Below are 20,476 nucleotides of genomic sequence, written 5' to 3'. Positions count from 1 at the left end.
TGTAACTGATTACTTACTGAGTATTGTTTTGTTCTTTTATTTATTATTACATATATTTAAACCTATCTTTGTGGCTGAAATCTGTGAGACATATTTAAGCTCTTAGAGCATTTCCATATCTATTTGGTGACACTGTACAGGCCACTCCTCAATAGCTTTGCACTTGATCGGACTACCATTTAGATTTATAATAACATTACACAGTAGGATTGGACAACCTTTGTTATGCCCCTTAAAGTAGCTGATAAAGAGTGGCTGGTGGCAGTCAGAACTACATTATAGTCTGGGCAGAAGGGGGCATAGCTAGTAAACCTGTGCCAACCTTTCCCAAGAGAGTGTGTGTGTGTGTGTGTGTGTGTGTGTGTGTGTGTGTGTGTGTGTGTGTGTGTGTGTGTGTGTGTGTGTGTGTATGTGTAAATCAAATCTCAAAGTGTGTGTGTGTGTGTGTGTGTGTGTGTGTGTGTGTGTGTGTGTGTGTGTGTGTGTGTGTGTGTGTGTGTGTGTGTGTGTGTGTGTGTGTGTGTGTGTGTGGGTGTGGGTGTGTATGTGGGTGTGTGTGTGTGTGTGTGTGTGTGTGTGTGTGTGTCAGCTACTTGGGGAGGGACACAAAGCACTGGTTGGACAGAGAGGGTAGTGGAGATCTTGGTTTGGACACTCAGCTGAGATCTCAACCCTAGAGCTGTGCCAGTGGGGAAGCTTATTGGGGATCTGGCGAAAGAGAAAGAAACCAGCCCCAGACTGACTGTGATCTCTGTGTGCTGTTAAGATAAATTGCACTTTACTGTGTGTGTACTTGTCATCCTCCCAGTCTGTACGTTCCCCACTCTTGTTAATGTCCCCCAAAAATTAATGGCCTCCTTAAAACATTGTGACAGCTGAAAAGATGATGAAATCATGTCAGTCTCAAAACCTAAAAATCTGAGAGACTGCAACAGACACTCTATATTATCTTCCACTAGCAGGACCACAAGTTGAGAGAATAGTTCCACAGTTGGACCCATGCCTGCCTGGCACCCTGTTCACCTTTGCCGATGATCAGGAAATCATCTAAGTTGTGGATGTACTTGATGGAGAGACCTTCTCTGCTATCACCAGTTGAAGACAATGTTGAATGTTTCAAAGCTAGAGTGAGCCACCACACACCATGGGGAGGGCAATGCCAAAGTAAAATTGACCCCAAAACTCATGCCTATCAGAATGATTTTCACAGATGGACAACAAATGTAATGCAGACTGTACATCCAGTTTTGCCAACAACAGGTCCTCAAATGTCTTGTTAATTTTAACAGCCTCATCCAGTGATGCATAATGGACTTGCTCCTCCTTTCTGCTGATGCAATTATTGATGGAGGACCTTTCGAGAAAGGACAAGTAACGAGTTAGCCTGAACTCCTCATCATTATTTTACTGAACACATTCGGGGAGAGAAGTTCAAAAAGAAATAAATGAAGGGTCCCTGAATGGACCTTCTACCCTACCGACAGCTATCTCAACAATGATAAGCTTCATAGCCACCACTATTTTTCTGTGACATTTTGTAAATTCTTGAAAATCCTACCACTTGAAGATGCTTCTGATCTAATAGAAAAATCAAAATAAAACCCTCACAAGAAAAAGCAAGCTGTATGCTTATTGGGATAATCCTGCAACTCCTTGGTCTATACATTTACTCTGATGGGGAATGTGTGAGTTTATGGCTGGTGGCTGCCTTGATGGGTGGAGCAGCCTTGAAATCCACAAAAGGAATGTCTCCCTCCGACTGCCTGTAATAGCCTATGCAATAAAAGTCTGCCATCTCCACCCTGCCTAAAACTAGTGGCTGATTACCCCCCTTTTTTCTAGCATCTAACAGCTGCCTACACTTCACTGTAATAGGAACATACTTGGACAAAACAGTGCATTGCCCAGGTATGCTTACCACTATTAAAGGTGCAACACTCCTTCCCCATTCCTGCCTGGTCCTCAAGGCCCTCAGGAATAATAGAATGAGGTTCATCTATCATTATGCTCAGTCATAAGTCAGGGTGATGTTCTTCCCAGTGCAGAGCTTTATTCATCAATCTTAACTTATAGTACCTCTGACTATACTATATTCATAACCACCAACCCAAATTGTGGTGTGCTTCATGCAAAGTAAAGAAAGATGACAGGATAGGCAAAGCCTGCTAAGGATCCCTCTGGAATATCACCTCCATGTGCAAGATAAACACCAATGTCCAGTCCCATATGTTTGCCTTAAAACTGCTTGCTGGCCTCATCCTCAAGGCAGCCAGTGCTGCAAACAGATCCTAATTCCCAAGGTATCTGTGCCTATCAAATGCATATGTTATCTTTGGTCATAAGGAGAATCCTGTTTCCTAGGTGATTACTAGGCTAAAGACCCTGAATGACCATTTTAAGCATAGCCACAATTCTCAAATGCATTAACAGGCTTTGATGCCCCTCATTTTATAGGGTATAAGTGGTCGAGCATTTACATGTTTCCTCTTTCTATCAAGGACATATGTGACAGACTAGGAGTAAATTTATAATTTTCCATCCACAGATCCATACTCCTCTTGAATAAGTGCAGGGAGGAGTTCTGCTTCACATGCATGAGAAACCTGTTCCACAGAAGGAGTAGCCTCTAAGACATATACTTGTCCCTCCAACATGAATTATGTATGCTGCAGACATGGTTTAGGTCTCTCAATTGGGTGTTTCTGATGACATTTGTTTTGCAGATGTGCAACAGCTCCATAAGGGCTAGATCAAAGCATGTTTTGAAGGCCAAGCATAGATCACCACTCAGCAGACCATAGGAAGCCAAGTACAAGAATAAGGCTTTGAGGTGGTCATCATAGCACAGGTTGACTACACCATGTATTATTTTTGTAAGAAACATTTTACACAAACAAAGTACAGCTGCACTAGCACAGGTCACATAACATGAATCCTGCAGCTCTCTCAAATCCCATTAGCCCTATCTGTTTTGTCCTTCCTTATCTCATCTTGTCATCCTCTCACCTACTGTTTCTCCTTCATCTTACCTTTCTCTTCTCTTTCATCTCTCACACTTCTTCTCCTTTCTATTAATCTTCCCTCTGCATGCTTCTCTTATTATTTCTCTGTCTTCTCCCCATGGTATCTTTTCCAGCAACTATTTATACTTACATTTTGTAATGTCGTCATACCTTTCTGTATACTGATATGCTGTGATTTCTGTGGCATTCATTACGGTGACATCTTATTCAAAAAGCGCTGCTAAACAAGATTATATTTTTCCATCCATGTTCTGACAATGTAAACTGCTTTCTGAAATAATATTGTAGCATATGTGTCCACTATGTATATGTGGTTTAGCATTTTATTGTATCTGCAAATATGTCCTGTTAATTTCTTATGTGATTCTATTCATCCAGGCTATACCTGCAAATGGTCCATTGAGATCAGTGCACTACTCAGTAAACAAATGTAAATAAATGAATAAACCTCTGAGGATGCTCCAGTTGTTGCATATGCCTGGTCAGGTACACACCAAAGGGGGCATTGTACTCAATGACTGGTCTAATTAGGGGTGAGTACAATGGAACAATGACACATTTGGACCTAGGTGCCATGATTGTCAAAGGCAAGGTCACTGTCTACACTTGCTTGCAAATCCCTGACCACAGGGTCAAATCTTAGGGGTGTATTATCAATACAGTAATTTGCAAGTGTGGTCATCTTTTTGAATGATACTAGTATATATTTTTTGGAATTGAGTTTTAGACCATGACTCTGGCATTAGTTATTATTCTGTGTCACACCTTCTTGGAGGATGTTTGCTTCTTTGGGTGACTCTAAGACTGTGCCTAGTTTGTAATTATTGGTGAATTTGGTCCGCTGGAGGCCTTTGATGTTGGCTTTGACTTAGATAAGTAGATACCAAAAACAGAGCAGCCCCAGCACCGAAACCTGAGGCTTCTGCTAATGACTGACATTTTTGATGAGGAAGACTCACCTATCCTGACTTCTTATGTCCTATATATGAGCCAGCTGGCTATCTAGTTAGGTGTGAAGGGATTTTATCTAATTTTGTGAGCTTGCTACAAGTAGGGTATTCTGCAGAATGCTTTGGTCAGGTTGAGGTAAGCAGTGTGCACCATTTCTCCTCATCCATTGTTTTCATGACAGTCTTGAAGAAGTCCATCTGATTCAGTAGGCATAACCTCCTCATCACAAAACCAAATAGATTGACTCTAATGTCTGAAACTTTCTTATGTTGTTATTTAACATGCCCAAGATTATTCTTTCCATGACCTTACATATGAGACTAGTGAGGGTTATGAGGCTGTAAATTCCCAGGCCCTTGGATGGCCTGCCTTTGTGCAGAGGAATAACAGTTGCAGTGTACCATTCAAGTGGCACAAAGTCTGTTTGGAGGCTATAACTGAATAGTGCTTTTAGAGGCACCAGTATGTCATTCTTCATGCTATTAATGTGGCATTGTGGGATATTATCATGTGCTATTGATGCAGCATTTTTGGCCGTGGAAAGTGCATTGAGGACCTGCTCCCTAGTGATAGTTTGGGTAGCTATGGTTGGAGTAGTTCTTGAGAGATGTCTGGGGCAGAAAGCATGGAAATATTGGTGCTGAAATTACCAGCCAGTAGATTTTCTATATCCTCTGGATCAGTATAGGTGACTTCATCAACAATTAAGTTGCCACCTTATTCTGTTTTGTGTTTGAGATTTTTTTCTTAGCTGAAGAATGCCTTGTGGTTGTATTTAGCCTGAGATGCTACTTTTACATCAGATTTGGCTTTAACAGACTTAATTAGTCCCCTGAGGTGCTGCTTTAGTTACCATGCTGTGTATTCCTATTTTTGGCCATGGTGTTCTTCCTTTTGTTATATGACCTACTGATGTTAGGATTTCACCACTGTTTTTTTTTTTTTTTTTTTTTTTGAGTTTGTCCTGTGCTTATTTTGAGTAGGTACCATTGCCTGTATACAGCTTTATACATGACTGTAAAGGGTTTCTGTGAATGACTCCATGAAAGCAGGAGTTTTCCCTGAGTTTGGATGGGGAAGGCTTGAAAGTTTGTCAGAGTGTCACTTAAAAGTAGGAAGTTTACCTAAGAAAAATTAGTAAAAGTTCCAGGGATACCTGTGGTCCTGGGTTTTATTATTTTAAGTAGACAGCTTTGTGATCAACCTGACAAGGGAGGATGCTGCAATTGGTGTTGGGGTGGTAAGGTTGCTACATTCCCTTATGTTTCTGAAGAATAGGTCAAGGATGGTGGTGGTCCTACTGGATGCATGGATTTGGTGGTCCGATGCATTCATATTGATGAAGTCCAGGACTTTTTGTGCCGGCAAGCTTGAGATCATATATGATTCCCAGTTTAACATACGAAAGTTGAAATCACCAATAATTATTGTGTTGGGTTAAATGGAGAGTGACTTAAATTTATTTAAGTAAGTGGTATGGGTTTCCTGGGTCATACAGGGGGAACTATAGCTCAAAAAGATATGGAGTAAGATTTTACTTATGCTGAGGTTTGCATGGAGGAGCTTAAGTGCATCATACTGCCTGACCACCCTTGAGGTGTGTTTGTTTTTGATGTATGTTGAGACACCTCCACCTTCTGCCCCTGTCTGTGCAGTAGCTGGTTTAAAGGTGCAGAAGGCATTATAGCCCTGCACTGCCGGGATGCTCTTCTTGGCTTTAAACCATGTCTCAGTAAATACAGGAAATGTTTAAGTGCTGCTGTATATATTCTACAGTGCTGTTTTAGATTTTGTATTGAAGTATACAAGTGCTGCTATTGTATTTGTGCATTACTGACAGAGTATTTGCACTTGTAACTCTTTTAAGTGCAGTTGCTTTTGCCACAGTATTTGATTGTTGAGCTTAATCTAGATCCAGCCACAGCCATATATCAGTTGTGATATTTTCCCCCTGTAACAGTGAAACCAAGACTAACCCTACAGCCCCTGTGGTGTCAAACCCCATGAGAGCTAAAATTCCCACTTAACTAGCTGACAGCTGTTGACTCTGTTAGGACAAATGAGAAATGGCAACCAAAGTTGGGGCCACTAATGCTAAATTCTCCTCCTTATCATTAGTATGGTATACAGTCTGAGAACTACATAGCCCTTTTTCAAGGGCATATAAGCACACCCCTGCATCCTCTGGTAAGGCTACTAAAATTTCCTCTAAGAATTCTTCTGCTGCTTGACCTGGTAAAGCAACCTTCTCCTCACCATCTCACAATGTATCATTAAATTATGAAATGTGTGTTAGTTGAACTAAAACTGAGGCCTCTTTGCTCAGTTCTGAATTGGATGGTTCTGTTCGGCCTTTCCTAGAAGGATTCTTGGTTTCTTAATCAACGTCACACCATCCTTAGAGTCAGACTTATATGGTGGTATTCTCCCCTCTTTTCTGTAGACAGTGTCTGTTGACCTCAGTTTGTCAGAAAGTACCTTGACCTCTGAAGCTATTTCTCCCACTAAGACAAAAGAACTTGAAGTGCTGCCACACCTGCATTGGAAAGAAGAAGAAAAAAAAAGAAGAGTCATAATGTGTTGCATAATTATTTTTAAATTAATACCTGTGCTGCTAACACCTTATGCTACCATAATGCTAAAGTGTCCAAAACCACTGAATGACCACTTCAATGCGTGGAAGAAAAGAAATACCAAATGAAGTGAGGGAGGGAAAGAGATAAACAAGGAAGGAAGGAAGAAAAGAAAAAAGAAAGAAAGAAAGAAAGAGACAATTATCCCCTGCTAATACCTTAACAAAACAATACATGCACAGACACACACGCACACATGCACACACGCACGCACACACACACACACACACACACACACACACACACACACACTCACACTCACACTCACACTCACATTCACAGACACACACACACACACACACACACACACACACACACACACACACACACACACACACACACACAAGCAAAAACAACAAAACAAATTCTCTATCACATGAGAACCTACTGTCCTCTTTATCCCAACCCATGTATAACCCAAATGCACTGCATGGGAAAGAGTGTCTTGTTCTAAAAAAAAAATACAAACTTTTAGCAGTTTTAACTAGCTCCAACTAATTAATTAATTATTGTTGCCACTCTTGGGAAAATGATGTATGTTTTTTTTTTTTTTTGCATTAAATCTTTTTGCATTAAATCTTCTTTCTCTCTCTTTCTTACTTCCTGTCATGATACCTCAGTATAAAATGATGGTCTGACAAATGGTCAGACAGGAGGCCCAGTCTCCTTGCTCCTCGCAACTGCCTTCACAGCTCACAAAACTTATTGTTTCTCCCTTTTGGTGCCAATTACCTAAGAGAACAACGGTGTTCTGTACCTACTATTACCATCCACTGTTTAATACTGTGATTCCCATTTCCAAAGTTTACTCCTATATCTATCCAGTATACCTCATAAAGGGGATTATTTCTCAAGTGGTGAATTAAAAGACCATTTTCTTTACTGCACATCCAGAAAAAGGGGTGTGGAGGGTTTATCATATGTTTAGCAATAGGGGCATATATCCATTGAAATAAAAAGCAGGTCACATTATTGCTGTGTAACTTGGGGGATATGTTAATTTACCTAGTGTAATCCACTTGACCCAGTATGGTAACATTGTCACCTGAAGTGACCTCCTCCTTATGGAGCTTAGAACCACAGATCAATGACATGCTATATGCATTTTTCAAAAATACAAGCTCGTACACTCACACACACACACACACACACACACACACAGAAACAAACATACACACACACACACACACACACACACACACACACACACACACACACACACACACACACACACACACACACACACAAACACACACACACACACACACACACACACACAAACACTCCTTAGTAAATCATAACTATATGACATGACAACATGGTATTTACTTTGATGGCTACTGGATGATGGCCACACATATACATTCTTACAAGAAAATGTGCTGTTTATGAGACGAATGGCAAGCTGAACCAGTCAATCTACTGGAGTGGCAAGCTGATCACTTGCCAGGGGTTAAATAGCCCTATCTCATTATCATGCCATTCACCCTTTCCTAGGACTGGGCACACAGCAACATCAACATATTTTGACAGAAAAATGGAATGTATCTTGAAATTAACAAACTGCATTTTGCATGACAATTGCAGTTAACAATTGTTTAAGGGAGAGTCTGACTTGGAACAAAGCCAATTTTTAGCAGAAGCCCAAGGTGAAATACATTTTTGTAAAGTGGGAGAAAACCCACACAAACGCAGGAAGGACATAGAGATCCTACACAAAAGGCACCTCAAACAAGAATCAAACTTCTTGCTGTGAGGCAGCAATGCAACCACTGTGCCACTGAACTATCCTGTCAGCTACTGACCGCTTAAATCCTAGCAAACTACTAGCAATATCTGTAATATATGGTGTACTATAAACTGATTATAACAATATTTTTTCTGTATCCTACTATAACATTTCACACCATGCCTATCAATAGCATACTCATTTAAGTTATAAAACCTGAATCTATACAAATATGCATAATAAGTAACAACTACTGATTAATATAAAACCTCCAGACCAGTACAGAACACCATGGATGTCACATGTCTTATGTAAAATAAGCTTATATTTTGCATTATTTTGTCTCTCTTAGGTTTATATATTTTTTATTTGAATTTATGAGTTGATGTATCCAACCATTCTGCTGGAAGAGGGACAATTTATGCTATTAGGTGTGCAGATTTGTAGGTCAATATACCTACTTTTCAAGAACCTTTCCCCAGATTTCCAATGCCTGCAGCAGGAGAGGTATAAACTTTGGAATGATTGCCCACTACTTCCCTTTGAGCCTATCAACCTATAATCAGTCTGGAGATCATATCCTTGTGGTAATGATAGTGCACTGGCATGAATACTTTAAATGCTGGTGATACATTAAGAATTTCTTCAAGAGAATGTCTGCATTTTACTTGCTATATGAACAGCCTTCTTTTAGTATCAATATGAGGGTAGTGATTGCCTTAGCTCTTTCACAAATTATATTTTCAAAAATAATATATACGGTTTGATTAACTAGTTTTCAGTGAAAGCATTTACAAGATATACACAATGTATATAAGTATATGTATATAAGAACCTCCACTGGTACTCCATGCTTGGGTAAGAGTTAGTTCTAAGTTACCCTGTAGCAGTTGCACATGCATTTTGTCCCCTTGTTTTTCTCCTATCTTTTTTGTCTCTCTTTTCCATCCTCTGGTTTGCTCCATCCTGTACTCTACATCCATTGCTGCTGAAGAATTACTATTTTATCTCACATCTTTCCCTAGCACTACCCACTCCTTTTGTAACTTTCCCTCACTTCCTTATTTTGACCCCTAAAGAGTCTCCATAGGGTACCCATGCTGTTTATTCTATTCCCACCATCTTTTTGTAACTTCTCCTTCCAAATCGTTGTGATGTGTACTTTGGTTCCATCCCTGGTTACAATATTTGTTCTTCATACCTTTCAACACAATTGTGGTTGGGGATTAAGCCACTGCTCACATAGTTAGCATCTGATTTCTATTTTCATATTTCTCTTTAACATGCCCAGAAACATTCCCATTGCTTATGTTAGGTAATAATCTCTTTCTCCCCACATCTCCAGCTTTGGTCTGTCTCATTTTCCCATCTGTTTTCAGCCTGTGTGGTGTACAAACCCAGCAATGGAGTATTCCCAGCTTCATATCCAAGATCCAGAGAAAGATCTGTTTTTTTTCTCTGTTTCTACATCTCTTTTTCACTCTTCAGCACTTCCATCCCTCGCCTCCTTTCCTATCCAGCTATTCCTGTTTTCTTTTCTTCCCTTTCTTCACTTTTTTCTCTAAATCCTAGAAATATGTCCATGTCTCTTCCCTCTCCAGCCTTCAGACTTACTTCAGCAACATCTGTCTTTTATTTGTTTTCTACCATGTTCTCTTATTTACATGCATGTGTTTATATATGCAGGATCGCACTTTAGTGTGGAAAAGGACTTATACCTTTGACTTGCCTTAGAGTACTACTTGTCAGTGAAATGAGTTTTAGGTGAAATAAGTTTTAGGTGAAATTAACTTTAGGTGATTTGGTCTCAGTGAAATGGGTTTCAGTGAAATGCTTTTTAGGTGAAGTGATAGGAATCTATATATATATATATATATATATATATATATATATATATATATATATATATATAATTTCAGTAGCCCGGCATTCAGAACACAGAGCCGAAAAGCACAAAGCTTCACATCAGCAAAACTTCAAATTACCGACCGCAGAATGCCCAACACTCCAAGCTGATACATGCCAAAAGCGATATTGTAGTCAGTGAGTAGCCTAATGACCTATATCTATATCTATCTATCCATGTAAACCAAAGGTAAAAAGGTGACACAGGCAAACCATTCATTGAAAACTCTAGCTTGGCTAGGTTGTTTTTACATTTTTATTGAATGGTTTGTCCATGTGATGTTTATACCCACTGGGTTGGATGTTAATTGGGATGTTCTGCAGTCACCTTCATGTTTATGGACATTAGTTGGGCTTAAAGACCTTAAGTTTCTAAAGTATAGACAAACAATCTACTTATGTTGTGCTGATAAGGTCAGTACAAAGAGCAAAACATGTATATCCACAGCTGGTTGGGTTTGGCTTTATTGGAATGATTGAATCCATAAAGACTTAAGAAGTAAAATGTCTTGAATCCATGCAGCAGAAATATTTAATGTCCTTAAGGGGTCATTTGCATATAACCCACTGGTCTCCATTTGATGAGGTTTTAGTTACTATACAGCAAAAACACTAGCTTGGCTGGGTTTTTCTGGGATAGATAGATAAATAGATAGATAGCTAGATAGATAGATAGATAGATAGATAGATAGATAGATAGATAGATAGATAGATAGATAGATAATTTTGTATGCTTGTTTATTTTCATTTGTAAAGCACATTAGTGAGATGATTCACAGACCCCTTTCAGCTATGACTTAGGCCAATTAAGTAGTTAGTGCATGCAGGGATATTACAATATTAAAAATTATTTGAATCCAGATTAAAATCTTGTACACATGTAACTGCATAAGTGTGAAAAAAGGAAGGCTCACTGTGTTGCCACATGTGAATTATGAAATTATGCACAGTAGAAAATACACCATTAAATTCTTACTTGCTGTTTTGTGAGACTAAGGGTTTAGAGAATATAAGCTACTCTGAGCTAATTTGTCACCCTGGATTAAAACAGATCTTCTTTATTCATTAACTGCATATTGTCCAATATTATTTTTGAATATTCTCCAATATTACTTTTGAATATAATGAAATTGTCACCAGTTTTGATTTTCTGAGGTAAAGAATCCAAGGGTGCTGGAATTAACTTATAAAAGTCTTTTATTCTGGGGTACTGTTCTATTGATGTATGGCATCACCAAAGTTATGATACTGTCTGCATTGGACTATAGTATGTAGAAGGTTTGCATGCACTTGCATTTATTTCCTAAGTCAAAACAGTAAGAGCAGTCCAGGACTTATTGATTTAGGAATAGTTTAGCCCTTGCCATCACAGGAAGATGGTCAGCTTTCTTTAGGTGACATAATTATTATGATTTAATTATGCTGAGCTGGTAGCAGAGATTGGCTATAAAGTGACAGACTTTGTTGACTGTGTTCTAGAAGGTTTTAATATTTTGCACAGAGTTCACTGGAAGTACTCATAAGGAGTATTTAGGCTTCAGCAATAATAATTCGATCACTATGTCACTATGGCTTTCCTTGCCTCTCTGGGCAGCACATTTGAATTCTCATACTAGGCTATCTTTGGTTTCTAGAGAGTTTATTGAATTATGTATTCAGTATGAGTAGAAAAAAGCAAGTTGTTGCTCAAGCGTAATGCCTAGAACTTTTGTTGTTTATTCCTTATAAAAGGTCCTCTATGTGGGTCTGTAATACACAGGTTTGGATTTTTCTTGATTCTTTGCATAATGACAACTGTTTTTTTTTTTTTTTTTTTTTTTTTTTTTGCAGTTTACAACTAGCTCCATCCCTTTGTCAGCTTTGCAAGTCCTTGAAGTCCATTTTTAGGGTACTTTTAAACTTTGGGTAGTGTTTTTACTGAAGTAGGAACTATTATTGTCATCAGCATACAAAGTACCATTTATTGTAGACAGATGTTAAGTTAGGTTGTTTATAAAAATGGGAGAAAAGAATCTGGTGTATTTTTCAGAACAGGTTTACTTTTTCGGATTTTGAAAGACCACCTTGTAATAACTGGAATATGACCACTTAGCTAGTTGTGAATTATAAAAATCTGTTTGCATTTTCCTGAGAAGTTGGTTATCACAGCATCCAAATGGGAGGAAGTCAAATGAAAAGTACAAGTTCTTGTATGTTGTTTTATTATCTGGGCTAAGCCACTTTTAAAAAGTTTATTGCTTAGATGTTTTTTAAAAGGCTAACCAGTCTAAGATTCTGTCTTTATGAATAATGAGTTGAGAATTGCCTGTTTAGTGATGTGAAAAAGATCCATGTAGTAATTACATGTTTACAAAGCAGCAGAGAGAATATATAACATAGCAATTCTCAGTTTCAATGCAAGAGGTTCTCCCGTTCGATTCTAGGCTTGGGTTGGGAGTGCCTTCTGTGTGGAGTCTGCATGTCCTCCCTACGGTCGAGTGGCCGTTTGAAAAACATGTATTGAATGGGCGTGCCTTCGTTGAAGGCTGGGCACCGGGCTGGCAACTCCACACCATAAAAATCAACTGCCAATCATTAGCGGACCGAAGTTCCGCTGTGGCGACCCCTAACCAGGAAAAGCCGAAAGACAAACAACAAACCAAAAGTGGTCTGCACTGAAAGTTTGGATTTGGGTCTCCTTCAAAAGAATTATTTTGAATAAATTCAGCTTGAAAAGATAATAAAAATAGATCTCCTCCATTATCCACATTCCTGTACCATTGTTGAAGAAGCAATGATTATTTTGTTATGAGAATTAAGATATAATCTCAGTTAAGAGCAGGGTAGGTGCTTTGTGCTGTAGAGGTACACATATTGTAGGTATGTTCATGCTATGTTTATTGAAAGAGGTTTTAGGTGAGAGAGTATCCTTCAAGTTCAATAAAGGCCTGTACCTTTCACATAATGAATCCTTGTGTGGTACCAATAAAGGGATTTCAGTAAGTACATGAGTCAGATGCAACTCTGCCTCAAATTGCTTAATGTTTTCAGGATGGCTAAAGAAGGGGCAAAGGATGACTGAGATTTTATAATGACAAGTGCAGTCAAAAGGATATGACAAAACAGCATAGCTTAATAACCTACTCTTGGTATAAGACAGCAGGGAATAATATATTTGGATAGAAACAATGTGAATATGGAGTATGGCAAAAGGATATGAGAATATACAATGGAACTCCGGATACATTACCAGCCTCTAAACACATTGATCAATAGTCATAGTATATAAAAGTATAGACTGCAAGTAGGGATATGTGGCAACATTACTGCAAATGGTATAAGTTGTAAAGTTTAAATTAAATAGTATAACCCAAATGCAATAACTAAGAAAAGTTGCTTCATTTTTCAACAGTGGGACAATTAGTCAAAAACAATAATGTAACAACAGCAATGATCACAAGAGTAACTAAATGCAATCAAATAGCTAAAATAACAGATTAATTAGTTTTTTCCCAACTAATAGCTACAATGGGCAACCGACAGTCTGATTTAATTGGTGAAGGTGAGCAACTGATTTGCTATTGATAATTTAATTGAATAGATCCATGTGTATGAACTACAATACAGTAACTCTAGAGCAACTAGCAGGAGCAGTAAAAGTATATCAGATAGTGTGCAATACAATATTTCTGAGCAGTAGCTTTAAATGCTGTAACAGTAGAACAATCACTAGCAATCAATAAAAAGAAAAAATGCAATAGCAACCAAAAACTATGATACAACGTTAAATACTGGTTTCTATCAAACTAGTAATGGTAATTAACAACAGTACAAAATTACCTGAAATAATGCTAATGACAATGCAGTGCTGCTTTAGCATTTTCCAGTAATAAAAAAAAAAACACAACAACAACATGTAGCAGTGCAGTGTTTCTTCAACATAGTTACAGCACAATCAGTAGAACAGCAGTGGTAATTTTAATGATGCAAGCAGACGATGTGCATTCCAACAGTTTACAAGTAAATAAGCAGACATCAATTTCATTTGAATGTAATAAGACAAAAGTAATGTCTCTTGTTGATCTTTTTTAAATTCAGACAATTATTTAAATAGTAAACAGACAACCGTTTTCACTCTGTAACAAACATCAATACAAAAACACATGGATGTTATAATTTTTAAAACCAGTGCATGACTTTGGGCCTTAGTCATGCCAGAAAAAAGGTCTTTAGACCATTTTTTATGCAATGTCAACAATATAAAAATAAATACCTCCCTCTTCTCTTCACATCTCTTTGTATTGTTTTTGCATCTCTCATACTTCATCTCCCTTCTACTCCTCCAACCTCTCCATGTTTCTCTTACCAGTTTTCTGTCTATTCCCCAAGGTATCTTTATCTACAACTGTTCACACTTACCTCTTCTAATGTCTTCATACTGCTCTGTATAATGATATGCTGCTATAACTGTAGTATAAGTCATCTGAGTCTATATGACTACCTTTTACCCAAAAAGCTCTGTTATATTAAATTCCATTTTCCATCCACGTTTTGGCATTGTAAACTAATTCTTGAACTGATTGTTGTAGCATATTTTTGCAACTGTAAATATGTACATTTTAAAGCAAATCACTGTATCTGCAAATGTGTTTTGTTCATTTCTTATGTGATCACATTCACCAAGGCTGTGCCGTCAAATGGACCATTGGGTTCAGTGCACTACCCTGGTAAACAAATGAAAATAAATAAATTAAAAATAATAATAATAAAAAAAAAAAAAAAAATATATATATATATATATATATATATCTGTATATAACTATATATATATATATATATATATATATATATATATATATATATATATATATATATATATATCTCTGTGTGTGTGTGTGTGTGTGTGTATATATATATATATATATATATATATATATATATATATATATATATATATATGTATATATATATATATATATATATATATATATATATATATATATATGGGTCCACTTCAAAATACTGACTTTCAAAATACCTAAACTCAAACTACTGAAAACATAAGCTAATCACTCTAGATATCCGCATCCCACCCCCACCCACCATTAAGGAAACCACAATTAAAACTTTCTCCAAAGCCAACTTCATGCTTCTTAAGACAGAAGTGGCAAACTTCATGACATCCATGCAGATGGACAATACAGTTATGACTGCTGAATCCTACAGAAATGCACTCTATAAGCACTTGCACGAGTGCATGGATCGTGCTATCCCATAGAGAACCAAGACGCTATCCTCCAAAAAAAGGATGCCAATCTGGCGGTCCTCTGCCATAAATAAACTCTACAACAGAAGGAAGAAACTGTTGCAAAAGAGAGTAAAATCCCATGAGTGGAGGAGCTGCCTGGTCAGCCTCAGTAAGAAGCCAAGATCCCTTATAAGATCCTCCAAAGTTACCTCCAAAAACAAAATCGCCACTGATTCTAGGGACAACCACAAAGCATTCTATAGCTATGTCAAGAATCTCAGTGGCAGCACCCAGATCTGCTCTGAGTTACAGCACAATGGCACAAAAATTACAGAACCAACTGATATTACCAACATCCTGGCAAATAGGTTCAGTGCTAACTTTACCCCTCCTCTCACCCCCTAAAGGGCCCATATCTGTACAGGAAGAATGCAGAGTTCCTGTAATCATATCTATGCAAGTAAATGCTGCACTCTCTAAAACCAAAAACATAGCATTCATGGGACCGGACAACATCCCAGGCTGCGTTTTACATGAACTTCAGAACGAACTGGCTCCCCACCTAAGCACCATGTTCAATCATAGTGTCATGTCAGGCTTTGTGCCCGCTGAATGGCGCACAGCAACAGTTATCCCACTTTACAAAGGGGGAGCCACCACTGATCCCAGGAACTATGGCCCTATTAGCCTGATGAACCTGGTCTGCAAGGCCATGGAAAGTATCATCATGGAACTCATAAACAAAGACATTAGTAACCTCTAAACCCTGGACCCCACCCAGTTCATGTTTGTGAAAGGCAGATCATGCCTTCTGAACCTGATCGACTTCTTTGAGGCAGTCACCAAAGCCATAGTCAAGGGTAAGGTGGTTCACACAGCCTATCTTGACCTCACCAAGGCTTTCAACACCATTCCCCATTCTGTAATTATAGTTAACTCACTAAACTAGGTATAAATCCCTACATTCACAGATTAGTACTAGGCTAATTGCCCTTATAGGCCATTTTAAGCCTAGCCAATTACCCCATGTGAGAATCAAACCCTGCACCTTCTGTATGTCAGGTAAACAGTGTACCCATTATGCCAACCTCCCACCCTCACAAGATGGGTTGCCAATTGGTTCCCTGACAGAACCCACACTGTAAAAGTAGCAGACTCCAAATCTGACTTTAAGCCAGTGACAAGTGGAGTACCACAGGGTTCAGTCCTGGGACCTCTCCTGTTTGGTTTATACTTTTCTGAAGTACAGGTTAACACAGAAGGCCTCTGGCTAATGAAGTTCGCAGATGACTGCAAACTTGGAGCCATAGTCGACTCCCCAAATGATGTGGACAATCTACAGAAGGGCCTCATTGAGTATGATGTCTGGTGTCAGAGGCATGGCCTCAAGCTCAGTGCCAAAAAGTGCATTGTCATCCCCTTTGAAAAAATCTCTGTACCCATGAACTACCACATAAACGGCAGTCTACTTAATGCTGAATGTGTGATAATAGACCTTGGGACCCAGGTGGACACTAGTCTCTCCTTTGATAATCACATCACCACAGTAGTCAGGAAATCCTTCTATGTGGCACACCTCATCACAAAAGGGTTCTCATCCAGTAAAAAAGAAGTCATTGTTCCCCCTCTACTCGGCACTCATTAGACCCATTATAAAGTACAACACCCCTTTTGGAATGTACCTCACAAGACATCTGCAGCAGCTGGAAAGCCCACATAAGTACCTCACAAAGAGGATTACTGGCCTCAAACAGATGCCCTACACTGACCATCTCAAAAAACTCCAGCTTTACTCCGTAGCATATCACCTACTCTGAGGAGATCTCAGGCTAACATATAAAGCTATGTTAAACCCAGAGCTGCTGGACATGCTACACCTTAATAAATCCCAATCCCTCTGAGCTACACGCTCTAGGGACCTAAACCTTGTCACCACAATAAACAGGACATGCTGGAGGAATAGATTCCTGTCCCAGATACTTCCTATACTGTGTAACAAGCTACCCATCTACCCATCTATGTCAAAAAAAGTTCCTCATTAGCACTCTAAAAGAAAAATCTTGATGAGTGGATGGAAATAGCAAATACACCCCGGGGATCACTTCTGTGGCTCTGCTCGACAGTGGCTCAGAAAATTAACTTTCTTCGGCGGCGTAAGTCTGGGAACCTTGTTGGCTAAGCTTACTTAGGCCCTTAGGCTGATAGCCTATTATCTACTGAAAACTCAAAATACTAAAAACACACAGGATACCAACACTTATTATATTCCAGCACAAGTACATACAGAAACAAATAAAACACTAACCATATTACTCTTCTCCAAGTATAGTTTAGTGCAGTGAAGTGCAATCTCGGAGTTGATATATTTAAGTAGCAGGGGGTGTGGGGGGCTGTGCCCCCAACATGGGGGATGTAGGGGGGCTTGCCCCCTACCTATACTTACAGAAGAGTAATATGTTTCTGTATGTAGTTCTGCTGCAATATAGTTGTGTTGCTGCACTGTGTTTTTTTTTTATATTTTGAGTTTCTGTATTGTGAGTTTAGGTATTTTGAAAGTCAGTATTTTGAAGTGGGCCCATATATATATATATATATATATATATATATATATATATATATATATATATATATATATATATATATATATATATATATATATATATATATATATATATGTGTGTGTGTGTGTGTGTGTATATATATATATATCTATATATATATATATATATATATATATACTACACACACAAATATGTAAATCATTTGCATATATAAAGATAAAGGACAACACAGGGGTCTCGTGCATTAGTGTGATAATATGCTTTACTGTAATTGTACAGAATAAATTTCATAATGGTAGCAAAGCTATGAATCACAAACTGAGTCTGCTAATGATACAGTATAATATATTTCTTGTATCATGCAAAACAGAATACTTCTATCTGTTTTTTTCTTTTTTATCTTGGAACAGAGTTAAACACGGGAGTTCAGCTATAAACCTGAGATAATTTAAATTTTTTGTTGTGCTGGTTCATTTTTGCTTTGGTTTAATAATGAAATGATGGTAATGATTCCTTAGTTATTTCTATTTCGATTTATTTTTTTTTCTAAAAACTCTTTATTTGAATTTTCAGATATTAACAGTGATACATCCAATCAAACACAAAAAACAAACAGTACATACAAAAAGGAAACACTCAAAAAACTAATAACACAAGAAATATATATACACTATATACAATAGAAGTCACTACATCATCAAATGGAGTATAAAAGGTTTTTAACATCACTTAAGAAAGTGAGGGATAGTACAAGGGACATATTTTATGAAGAAGATAAATATAGAAATTCAACCACTTATACTTAATGTAATTAGGAAATACAATTAGATATATAAAGAGGAAAAGGGGAAAGGAGAAAAAAAAAAGAAAAAACTAAAAACTGGTTATAATGCAGTTATTGCATAATATAAATTTGTCTTATCCTGTCAGGGTACAGACTTTCTTTGTTAAGAATTACATCTAGTAAGTAACCCCAATATTTCTGATAATGGTGTTTCCTTTTTGTTTTTGTATAAACTATTTTATGAGATGAGATATAGTTAATAGCAAGGTTGCTAAAGCCTTACCATGTAATTGGAGATGTGACATTCCAATTTTTAGTGATATAAAATTTAATAAGGGCACACCATGATAAGGACATTTTTTTTTTATTTTTGGAAGCTGAGTCATGTTAATGTGCAATATAACTGTCCCCCATGACAGGGTTGATTTTTCATATCCCATCTTCTCTAACTTAGCATTTAAAGAACACCATAGGTTGTGTACCTTGTTACATTTCCACATGACATGGAGAATATCAGCTGTTTGGTTTGGGCAGTGAAGACATATAGGCGAGAAGTTGGAATTGAACTTATTTAGTTTTGATGGAGTATACTATATATTGTTATATATCATAATTTGTGTATATAGCAGCTTCTTAAAAGGAATGAATTTTATCGTATTCTCAGTGGCCAGTCTCTTATTTTCATCTGTCAGAAATTGTTTTTTTCTTGCCAATAAATTGAAAATAATAGAGACTTCTGGTGTTTTATGTTTGTTACAAGTTTATATGTCCTAGAAATTGTTTTCCCTTTCATCTCGAGGTTTTCCAGTATTAGATTTACTAAGATTAGCATTTATGAGATAATGGATTTGGGTAAGAATAACAGTATATTTCTTAGTAAGATTTAGTTCTAATCTTATTTGTTGTATATTGGATTCTCTCCATTGGTAAATTTCCCATACTGTGAGATCGTTTATCAGAGGGTAATTTGTTAGATTTAAGGGTTTATTGTTTATTAGTAGGTTGGGATTTAGGTGGAGTAGTTGTATAAAGGGAAGAGCATCTAATAATTGCAATGATTTAAATAATTTCTGTGTAGTAAGAATCATGTATTTAATTAGTGGGTGTATATTTTTTGGGCATATGCCATTTTGATTTAAGTTTAAAAATGGTAGGGATTTGCTGTCATACCCAAGGGATTTCAGTTGTTCGACCAAATTTTGGTCCAGGTATTTGCATACGGGTCATGGCTTATTATCTGTATTAGTCTATAGGCAGTAATTTTACTATAATATAGTTTTTCTATTTATATTTATATATTTATGTATGGTTGACATCCAAAATATCAAAAGCACAAAATGAAGGCACAAAATGCTGAAAGCAGAAAATGCTGAAACCCCCTGCTAACTATATATACCAGCTCAAAAAAGACAAATTCTACTTATATTATTTTGTACTTTAGACATTCTGTGCCTTCAACATTTTGTATTGTTGAGGCATTGGAGGGAAGCCATATACATACATACACACACACACACTCACACACACACACATATATATATATATATATATATATATATATATATATATATATATATATATATGTTATTGTTGTTTTCCTTTCGTCTTTTCACAGTTAGGGGCCACCACAGCGGAACTCCGGTCCGTTAATGATTGGCAGTGG

Source organism: Protopterus annectens, chromosome 2.part0, assembly GCF_019279795.1.
Source record: "Protopterus annectens isolate FY-2018-M chromosome 2.part0, PAN1.0, whole genome shotgun sequence".
In the NCBI taxonomy this organism is placed as follows: Eukaryota; Metazoa; Chordata; order Ceratodontiformes; family Protopteridae; genus Protopterus; species Protopterus annectens.
The sequence above is the reverse complement of the archived record's forward strand: the minus strand, read 5'-3'. Positions refer to the sequence as shown.